The sequence below is a fragment of the Rattus norvegicus genome, chromosome 4 (genome assembly GCF_021556685.1).
Source record: "Rattus norvegicus strain SHRSP/BbbUtx chromosome 4, alternate assembly SHRSP_T2T, whole genome shotgun sequence".
NCBI lineage: Eukaryota > Metazoa > Chordata > Mammalia > Rodentia > Muridae > Rattus > Rattus norvegicus.
Window position 1 is genome coordinate 152,074,762 of NC_141537.1, and position 11,430 is coordinate 152,086,191.

Sequence of the window (11,430 nt, forward strand, 5' to 3'; positions counted from 1 at the left end):
GGGAGTACTACCCAGTGCGAAGCCTGTCTTAACCTTCAGATCGTCATGTGTGAACGAGATTTAGAACTGGAACTCTGGGATCTGCAGGTAAGCTTCAGTCCACATTTGATTGAAATAAATCGGAGTCTCCATTATTTTCCAACAAGTGGGGAAGCTGTTATTATTGTTCTCTATGGTCCGTCTAGACCAGTTCACACACTCCCTGTTACTGAGGCTTCCGTGTTCCAGGTGCCGTGCCAATCATGTGTGAAATCAGCTTTCCACCTTCATGAAAGGAACAGATTGTGGGGTAGTGGTGTGAGCAGAGGCAGAGAGGGTGTAGAAGGTAGAGAGGCAGAGGATACAGAGGCAAAGGGTGCAGACCTTGATGGGAACTTGGTCATGAAGCCGGCTTGGTTGGAAGACAGTGCAGGAAGACAGTGAAGTTCCTAGGCTCCTAGGCATGTGACGCACCCTTTATTTGCCTGATATATCCGGCCTCCCTGTGTGCTCTGCCTTCTTTTCTTAAAAGCATTCCAACTTGCCTTACCCACAATGGTCCTGATACAGTGGGCGGACTGATGCTTTTGCTTTCTCCTGACTTTATGAAGCCCACAGATCCCCTCCTTTCCTGTGCTCTGTGGCTTAGTCCTATTATGCTGGCCTCTGCACAGAGGGCAAGGTACTTGATAGAGCACTAAGACCTGAGGCTGGGGTTCACCATGAATCATTTTACATTGAATCAGCAAGATGACTTAATGGGTTAGAAGTGCCTGCTACTGATCTTGAAATACATATACATACACATTCACACATACACACATATACTCACAGACACACAGACATATGCAATACACATATACACAGATACGCATGCACACAGACACACATACACACAGATATATGCACACATACACTCACAGACACACAAACACATACACACATATACACATACACATATATACACACATAGACATACACATGCACACAGACACACATATACATACAGACATACACAAGACATATGCACACGCACATGAACACACATACATATACATACACATGCACACAGAGACATACACACATACACATACAGACATACACAAGACACATGCACACACACATATACATAGACACATACATACACATACACATACACACAGACACATGCACGCGCATGTGCAGACACACACACACACACACACTCACAAAGTAAATGTAATAAAAAGCACCTTCATGTTTGCGAACCTTCCTCCACAATATGGGTATCTTAATAGACAATGACAAAGTCATTTGGGCATAACTTTTTATTTAGATGTTACCTTGTTCATTCCCTTTGCATTCCCTTACCCACACAGACAGTTAGGAGCCAGGAAAGACATTGCATTTCCATCCTTGGTGAGATGCTGTCTCCCATGAGACAGGCCTGTCTGTTCTAAGTGACTCTGTAAGAACATCAATGATAGAACCAATCGTTAGCCCTCCAATGTCCCCTTCCAGAGCCTATGAGAGTCTCCACATGCGCCCCCTGCCTCTCTGTCTGCTGCTCGCCAGGATGCAGCCGGCTGTGAACAAACTCGTGTCCTCATCTTCAAATGAAAGTCCCCAGGCCTTCAGCAGTTTTAAACACAGCGAGGAATGGTGATCTGGGATAGATACAGGGCTGATCATCTTTTGTCTCTTGTGTTCCCTCCTTCTCCCAAATCTGAAATATGAGGAGACTCCTCGGCTGCCCAGCGGGGTGTTGTGTATGGGAAAATTCTCTTGGCCATGGACGCTGACAAGCATCTCTGCCACAGGGACGTGGTTTATTGATGTAGCTGGACTTCATCTCTTAAAATTCAGTTCACAGAAGAAGGGCTTTCAGCCACTGCATGTGGCTCCGGCCCCACTGTGGAGATGGTAAGCAGGGAAAACAGATCTTCGCAGAAGTCTGGTGACCCTTCGGCGCTGTCTAAAGAGCTGCAGAGCAGGTGGGAGAGCAGGATCACAGGAACTGCAGGATCCTAGCTCATGACAGCCAAGCTTCCCTTCTGGAGGGAGGGACACCCGTTGTTAGTCTCATTCCCTTATTTCAACACATCCTCTCGATCTCTGTAGGAAAATTCCCATCACCAATTTAGCACACGTAGTGCTGGATCTTTGAATATTATATATATGTATATATATATAATATGCCATAAATGCATATAATATGCATATATTATATATGCATATGCCGCAATTTCGAAGGACTCGTATCTGGTGTATACTTTATAATCCATATATTTCACAAGAGTTTTCATCAGATAACTGCTCAGACAAACTCAAGCACTTGTTGATTGAAATGAGGAATAAACATTCATGGCCGAAGCCCTGAATACCTCACCATGTGGAGTCCCGAGCATCCTACCCTCATAGGTAGCGGCCTCCACATGCCCAGTGAGATTCCACACCCACTGTCTCAGGACTGCAACGAATTAAAAAAACATAGAAGCATTGGAGTTAAAAGACATTGTAGATCAAATGGACTTAACCGACTTCTGTAGAACATTCTATCCAAACATTAAAGAACAAATGTTATTTTCGACATTCCATGGGACTTTCTCCAAAATTAGCCACAGAGTAGGACACAAAGTCTCAGCAAATACAGGGAAGTTGAAATAGCTTCCTGTGTTCTATGGGACCACCGGGGACTAAAGATAGCGACAGTCATAGAGTTACAGTAAGTACATGGTATCATGAAGATTAAGCAAACACTGTAGAATAATAATTGGGTCAAGAAAAAAATCAAGAAGAAAAATAATGTAAAAAACTGTAGAATTGAATGAAAACAAAACGAAACAAAAATCCCACAGCATCTTGGCCATAGATGTATGTTTTTACTACAATTAGCAGTGGTCAGGCAGCTCCCACGGCAGCCTGATAACATGTGTGCGCCTTGTCCTCTCATGTCAGCAAAATTTGCTTTAAAACTCTAACTTCTAGGGCGTCTTTATGATCACTTGCAGAACCCCATTCATCAAGCAGGCACACCACCCTGTACCACACGAAGAAAGACAGCGTCACCAGGGTTTCCCCTGCAGACCTCCAACCCAGTTTTCCTTTTAGAAGGAGGACTCAACTTTGGTAACATGTCTTAGCCCTCCCTTTAAGGAACCCATGACCACTAACGCAGCAAGAAAGTCAAAGAGGCTCCACCCTCAGACCTTCAAGCCTTAGTTGCATGCCTTGCTACTCATACCTAGGACTATTCAATCACTCCTTCTGAGCTCACCTTTTGTTTTGTCAGACCATCTCCTGGTGCAAATGACTTGGTTATCTAAAATGATTAACAGGATTGACAAACCAATAACCAATAACCGGAAGAGGTAGAAAGAAAACACAAATTAATGAAAATTAGTGGTAAAAAGAAGACATTACAAAGGGCACTGCTGAAATTCTGAGAATCGCAAGGATTACTTTAATAATGTATATTCTATTAAAATAGAAAACCTAAGTGATGTGAACTAGATGCGCCATCAAAGTTGAATCACAATGAAGAAAATAATTTAAACAGACCATCAACCAATGAGATAAAAAGAAGAACTTAAAACCCAGGGCCAGATACATTAGGCACAAAATTATACCAGACCTTCAAAGGAAAGCATCAACACTCCAAAACTATTCCATAAACTTGAAAAGAAAGGGACACTTACATATCCATATAAAGCTAATATTATTACTCTGATATTAAAATCAGACAAAGACCCAACTTTAGGCTGATCTGTCTGAAGAAGATAGATGCCAAACTTCTCAATAAAATACTTACACTTGAAAATAGAATTCAAGAACACATAAAAAAGATCATCCACTATAATCAAATTGGCCTCATCCCAGAAATGTAGGCATGACTGAACATGAATAAAATCAATAAATATAATCCGCCCCATAAGTACACACAAGAATAGAAGTTACATGATCATCTCATTAGATGCAGAAAAAGCCTTTGACAAAAATTCAACATTTCTTTATGATAAAAGTACTAGAGAATCTAATAATACAGAGGACCTGTTTCTACATACTGAAGGCAACATAAAACTAACATCATGCTAGTCATAGGAAAGAACGATGCTTCTCTGCTAAAATTAGTAGACAAAGACGTCCACTCTCTCAACTTCTGTTCAGTACAGAGCTTGAAGCAGTAAGATTTTCACAGGTAAATGGATGGACTCCATAGTAACCATTTTGAATGAGATACCTCACACTGAGAAAGACAAATGTTGCATATTCTATTTTCTACATGAATGTTAGCTTTTTTTTTTTTACTCGTTAGTTTAAATTAAGTTACCCACAGAAAGCACAAAAGCCACGAAGCAATTCACGAAGCTAGAACGTAAGTTAATAAAACAAAACAACACATGAATAAAAACAAAAGACAACTAAAATTATAATAAAATGACACAAGTCCTTTCTTTGTCTCAGACCCACCTGGCACCTCCCAAGAGCTCTGCTTAAAGGTAAAAGGCTCAGAATCATCTGATGCACCTTGACTAGCTGTGGGTCTCTGTATTTTAATGATCTACTATATTTATAATAGTAATATTATTAGATTCTCCTGTAGGGTCAATAACATAGCCAGCCATGGTTTTTGGGTTATTGGTACCGGGCATGAGCTCAATCCTGTCCAGTAGGGTTTAAATCCCAGCAGCATTAGCTAGTTTTTTTCTTTTTTTTTCTTTTTTTATTTATTTCTTTTATAGTATCATTATACATTTAATATATTCACATATACAAACACATAAATTTATGGCATTCATGCTGCTATCGTGCAGTGAGCACACCTTGCCAGACAATTCATTATTGTAGCTTAAAGCATACACAGCTGGCTAAGACTGCTAATTATTTTTCGCTCCTGGTGGCATCCATGCAGTTTCCCAGCACTCTGAAATATATCGAACAAGGATGAAGCTTCCAAGTGTGTACAAGCTTGATTTCACTATGCCCCATGACTCGTCTCCTCCCTAATAAAATTAACATTTAAAAACACATGGCTTCAAAATTATATTTGGAGTAAGAAAGAAATGGAAGGCAATGTTTAAAGTTATTTAAGAAGAAATGTACATCAGAATATTATCCATAAATCTTAAAGGCTTAAAATCTTAAAGACAACTCTTAAAGATTTATCCAAAGAAATAGTCTGAAAAACATGCAGAGCCTTAAATAATTAGGTTTTTTAAGAAAATGAAAGTATAAAAATTATATTTAAACATATTATATAAAAATTTAAATAAAAAAATTTTAGGGGGTTGGGGATTTAGCTCAGTGGTAGAGCGCTTGCCTAGGAAGCGCAAGGCCCTGGGTTCGGTCCCCAGCTCCGAAAAAAAAAAATTTTTAAATCAAGAATTTTTTTAAAAAGGTATTTAATTTGCTCTTACCTATTGAATACATAGCTCATGTTATTACGAAAAATTTAAATGGTTTGGTATGTATAATGTTTGAAATAGTGCTGCTATTGTTTATGTTCTTTCTAAATTTTAACTTCTGAAACTTTTATTGTATCTTTTTTTTTTGAGTGATTATGCTTGAAAGTTTAACTTTCTATCAAGGTTCTTCTGAGTTTTAATTAGGGTGTAGTTGTTTTATGTTACGTGTTACTGACATTTTCGTTAAGTAGAAACTATGACACGTGATCACAGGTACTAAGAACAACACCGAAAACCATTCAGCCTAAGACAGAAATAGGGAGAAAATGAAAATCGTAGAGAAAACAGATATGACCAGATTCAAAGCACAGATGATGTAGAACAACTGCCAAAGGCCATGCCAATGACAGGCAAACCCCATGCAAATGCCAGCAAATATCACACAAATGCCATGCAGACTGCATGCAAATGCCATGCAAACAATGCCAGGCATGCGATGGTGTTGGACCTATTGAATGAGCACTGTACACACCTCTTGGATGACAGACAGGTCACCCTCAGCTGCTTGTACTATTACCCAGAGATCTCCTACAATGAACCTGAGTCTACTGGTAGTTTAATTCATGGACTCCAGAGTTAAACTCTGGAATCACTGGGCCAAAGATGACCTAATCATATACACGCTTTGAAATATGTGGAATTCATCTCAAGATCAAGGTTGCCCACGTGCCAGTTCCTGCTGATGCCTTTGCTAGTAGGACCCAGCTTTCTATATTCTTGTTTTTCTTTACAGAATGAAAGAAGGTGTGTTCCACTGCCTTTCTTTTGACAGTGTGCTGAGGCAGGGGAGTCTTCAGTTGAAGTGTCCAGGATAGCTGAATGCATTCTTTGTGGAAAGTGTCTGTCTGGTTCTTATTTCCTAAGAGGGGTTTCTGCTTGCAGACTTTTGCTTAGCAAACTCAGAGTGGGGACGCCATATATTTCACTGAAGTGAATAGATGCTTTCTGGGGTTTTGAATACTGGGAGAGGAGTTTTAGTGGCAGTAAATCCAAGTCTCCCTGAAGGCATCCTTCAATCTATGCCTGTCTTTCCTCTACAAGTGGCTGAGTTTAGGCACTGCCTTTGTCTTAGTCATTGTGGACAGAGTGGGCAGGAAGTCTGGTTGCTGATCTCCTTCTTGAAGGTCCACAAGTGTATAATCCCAAACTACTTCTGAGTAGAACCTCTTCTAGGCAGGAGATGCCCTCATTTCACTTCACTCCATGCCCTGGTGTCTTGAGACTCTTTACCTTTTCACCAGGAATCAGTGAGACCATCTCTAGTAAGTGGAACCCCATGAATGCTCTACCTTCTGTGTGTCCTCCAATCTCTGACAGTGGCTTGGACTTACCGTGGTGCTTGTGGTTTTAATAGCACGTCTCCACCCAAACTCCCAAACTGTGGGAAAGAAGTCTCCATCCTTAATAGATACACTGTGGTATCTTGTTATAGCAGCACAGACCAGAATAAACCAGTGCATTTTATTAAAAGGGGTTCCAATGTTCTTTGGGGGATCAAAGATTAGTTATTAAGTTGTGTATTATCCAGAGACAAATATAGCTGTGAATAATTTTCAGTAATCCACACAAAACGATTGCTATGTAAAAGTTAATTGTATGAATATTGGTGTGTTTTGATACCTTTTTGCTTTAGTGGAGGCTGGCAATGCTGTGTATTATATTATAAGGTTAGCCCTTGCTGTGTTAATAAAGAAATTGGGAGAAGTTCTAGCAATGAGGCAATGTCCCTGCTGTCTTCTCGGTTGGGTGCTTCCTATGGAACTTTGGATTTCGTAATGTTGTGATACAGAAGGAACTTTGAATGTGAGTATTTGAGACTGTGATTAATATCTGGATCATTTGGAAAAACATGTCATGTATGAAGAAGGTGAAGTATAATCAAAATGTTCTGTCTAATCCATCAGGGAGAAGGAGACGGAGGACACTGTTGTCTTCGGGTGTTCTAGGACTACAACACACAGAGAGAACAAATACTTTCTGTGACATCGCTTTGAGAAGATGTTTGATCTTAGGAGGAAGTCATAGCAGGGGGAGGGAAATTTAATTTCATGCTAAAAGAAAAAAAGACTTTTAACAATGGTTGGAGCTACTGCGTGGGAAATGGTTACTCTTACTCTGAATAGCCAAGCTGCATTCCCCTTCTGCAGAACTTGCACTGGTCAACTCTGGACATCTTGCTTCTAGAACAAAGAAACCAGGAGCTTGGCAACTCTTTTTTTTTTTTTTTTCGCAGAGCTGGGGACCGAACCCAGGGCCTTGCGCTTCCTAGGCCAGCGCTCTAACCACTGAGCTAAATCCCCAGCCCCCTTGGCAACTCTTAAGGCTTCTAAGACATAGCAGGAGACCAACAAGTCCAGCCACATTATAGCTCATGTCTAGATGTTGAGCTCGGCTCAGATTTCACCTGGACTCCTTGTACACTTCGGATACGTGAAAGGATGGCTCAGCCTTGGAACTCAGCCAAGCATCAGCACCCTAAAGACAAGGTGAGGGATGACACACAGTAACCAAGAGGAAAGGCAGGGCCTGTGGTGTGGTTTGAGCTGAGCTCCTTCTTGGGATATTTTCTCTGTGTCATTCCTACTCCCATGAACATCCAGACGCTGTCCTCAGAAGGTTAGAAGGTAAACAGATATGACAGGAATTAGTACTAGCTCTTTTCCAGGTTTGGCTGAGTCTTTTGGCATGAGCCTTCAGCTTGGGGTGATTGGACTTGTGGAGCTGGGCCAGTGCCTGCCTGCTTCTATCCATGCCCACAGGGAACTTGCCTGCCAATTGATTCGATGTTGCCGTGTGGGATGCCAGGGCACAGCCTCATATCCGGCAGCCTTCTCGCTCATACAGGCACCCAGCATGAGGATTTTGCCCCACATCTTGGCTGTAGACTTTGCAGTTCTTGCTCTTGTATATAAAATAAAAAGGAAAGGAAAACTGGTATTTAATTTACTGAGAATATCAACTTCTGTGGCAATTCTGAACTTACTTTATATTCTTTTCAATTAATATGTATTTTCTGATTTTCCTTTTGAAACTTCTATTCTATATACATTTAAGCTTACCAAAAAGAATACTTCCCAGATGTTCATGTTTTAGGCTGTTAGCAAATGAAATCACAAACTGACAGGATCCCAGTCTAGTCTATGCACATTCCACTAAGGTTGCGTGATTGTCCCTGAACTCTGATGGCCTGAGGTCATGCAGCTACTAGTAATGACACTGATGAAAGTTGTGATGTAAGAGCCCTGTTCTGTTCTGTCATCCACTGAATCAAAATGTGCAACAAAGTCATGAGTCGTGAAGTGGGAGGAGATGCCTGGGGACCAGAGAGGCAGGAACTACCCTGATGATCATACACGCCTGTGGAATCTAGTAAGTGTGTGCTAGCCACTGCGGGGAAAGACACCGGATGTTTTTTTAAAACAAGAGTGTGATAATCAGATTGTTGTTTAAAGGAAATGTCTCTAGCTGAAGTCTTACTGTGAAAGTGGAGATTCGGAGATAGAAAATTCCCAGAGACAAGATTAATACTTAGAGACATTCAGACAAGAGACACCAGTGAGTGTGGAATGAAGTGGACAGGTCCTTAGTAAAGGGAGTAAAAAGCAACAGGGCAGACAGGGTTGAGGGAGAGGGTGATGGATAAGTGACAGAGAAGATGCTGGAGACAGTGAGGGAGAAGGTGATGGAGATGATGGTAGAAAAGATGACGGAGAGGAAAAGGGAGGACAGAGAGGGAATGGGGAGGATGATGGAGAGGGTGAGGAAGATGGTGATGGAGATGGTGACAGAGTTGGTGAGGGACAAGGTGATGGGGAGGGGGAAGGTGAAGGTGAAGGAGAGGATGATGGTGAGGATGATGGTGAGGATGATGGAGAGGGTGACAGAGATGGTGAGGGACAAGGTGATGGGGAGGGGAAGGGTGAAGGTGAAGGAGAGGATGATGGTGAGGGTGATGGTGAGGATGATGGAGAGGGTGACAGAGATGGGGAGGGTGAAGGTGATAGGGAGGATGAAGGACAGTGGAAGGGAGAAGGTGATGTTGAGTGTTCCAGCTACTGAAGAGTGTGGAAAGTTGAATCAACTGTTGAATCAGGTAGAAGCTGGTGTCATTTTCCAAGGTGAGGCAGGGAAGACATTGTTAAGGCTATTTTAAAGCTGACACACTTGGCTACTATTGTAGTTTTATTTCTGTCACTATGATAAAAAAAAACCCCAACAAAAACAACTGAGAGTAGATAGGGTTTGTTTGAGCTTACAGTTCTGAATCTCAGTATGTCACAGAGGAGAAGTCCAATTGGTAGGAACTTGAAGCACGTTGTCACAACACATCCATATTCAAGGGCAGGGAGAAATGAAAGCACACAGGCTGACTCAATTGCCTGTGCTCACATTGATTTCCCCACTGTTACACAGTTAAGGACTCCCCACCTAGAAAATGCCACCATCCACAGTGAGGTAGCTATTCCCATGTCAATCAAATCAATCCATCCATCCATCAATCAATCAATCAATCAAATTAATGAATCCAGATATGCCACCACAGATCAATCCAGGGTTGATAATCTTTCACTGGGACTCTCTTCCAAGGTAATTCTAGGGTGTCAAGCTTACAATTCAGGCTAATTATGACAGGTAAGGTGAAGTGTGAAGCAAGACTCCTCCTCTTGACATCTAGTCTGCTTGACATCTGGGCTGCTGTCTCTGTATCACGCCTCTCAACTGCTTTTGATCTAGCAAGGTTTTCTATGGTAGCCAGTAGGCACAAAGCAGACGTGCAGTCCGCAGGCACCGCGTTAGTTACTTTTCTGCTGCTGTGATAAAGCAATCATAACCAAAAGCAACTCGTAAAAGAAAGAATTTATTTGATCATGCCACAGTGCATTCTCCCATCATGCCATACCAAATATCCTTAAGCCATGAGTCCAAATAAACCTTTCTTCCCTTGAAAAAAAAAAGAATTTATTTTAGCTTATGGTTTTAGAGGAAAAGTCCATAATGTTGGGGGCTGGAGGCACGAGGAAGGAAACCAACAGATCACACCTTCAAAGGCAAACTCAGTGCTTGGGGTGAACGAGAAGTGGGTGAGAGTTTATGAACTCTCAACCCCGCCCCCAGTGATGTACTTCTTACCCCAAGGTTGCACCACTCTCTAAGCAGCATTACAACAGCTTCTTCTCTCTGTTTGTTTGGAGGCCCTACAAGTCCCAGGCTGGGCAAAACCACTGCTCAGGGACCTAACACAGAGGAGGCTGGAGAGGTAGGGACAGTGTCCTGTTTAGGAAGGAACATAGCCTAGAGAGAGAGAGCTGGCCTTCTTGCTTTCACCTGAGCTGGAATGCAGCCCCAGAGAGTTCTTGGTGATAGACGAAGAGCACAAGTCACCAGGAGAGGACCAGTTTAGTTACTTTACTATTGCTGTGAGAAAACAAAATAACCGAGGCAACTTACAGAAGCAAATGTTCATTTTGGGCTTACTGTTTCAGAAGGTTGGAGTTCCTGATGGCAGAATGGAGGTAGTAGGCAGCAGGCAGCCGAAGCATTAGGTAAGAGTGCACACCTTGAACCATAAGCAGGAACTAAACACAGGAAGTAGCACGAGTCTTTTGAAATCTTAAAGCCAGCTCTCAGTGGCATGCTTCCTCTAGGATTGCCACATGTCCTTGTCCTCTCAAAACAGTCACCAACTGGAAAGCAAGTATTCAAGTGTCTGAGACTTATGGCTGGGGGCGGGAGGAGCATTTCCTTCAAGCCACCACCACAAACTTGTACAGGTATAGACAGAACAGCATGGGCCATCACACAAGACAGAGTAGCATCCCTGGACAATCAGTCAGGGTTTCACACCCAGGACCTATGAGTGATGTGGACATTTTATGTGTGTACACGTGTCCTAAAAGAGCACAGAGCATCCTGTACCCTTGGCAGCACTAGGAGATTCTGCTCTTTCTTTTCATTTTTATTTTATTATTTTTTTAACTTACTAAATGAACAGCTGTTGGTTTTGGCT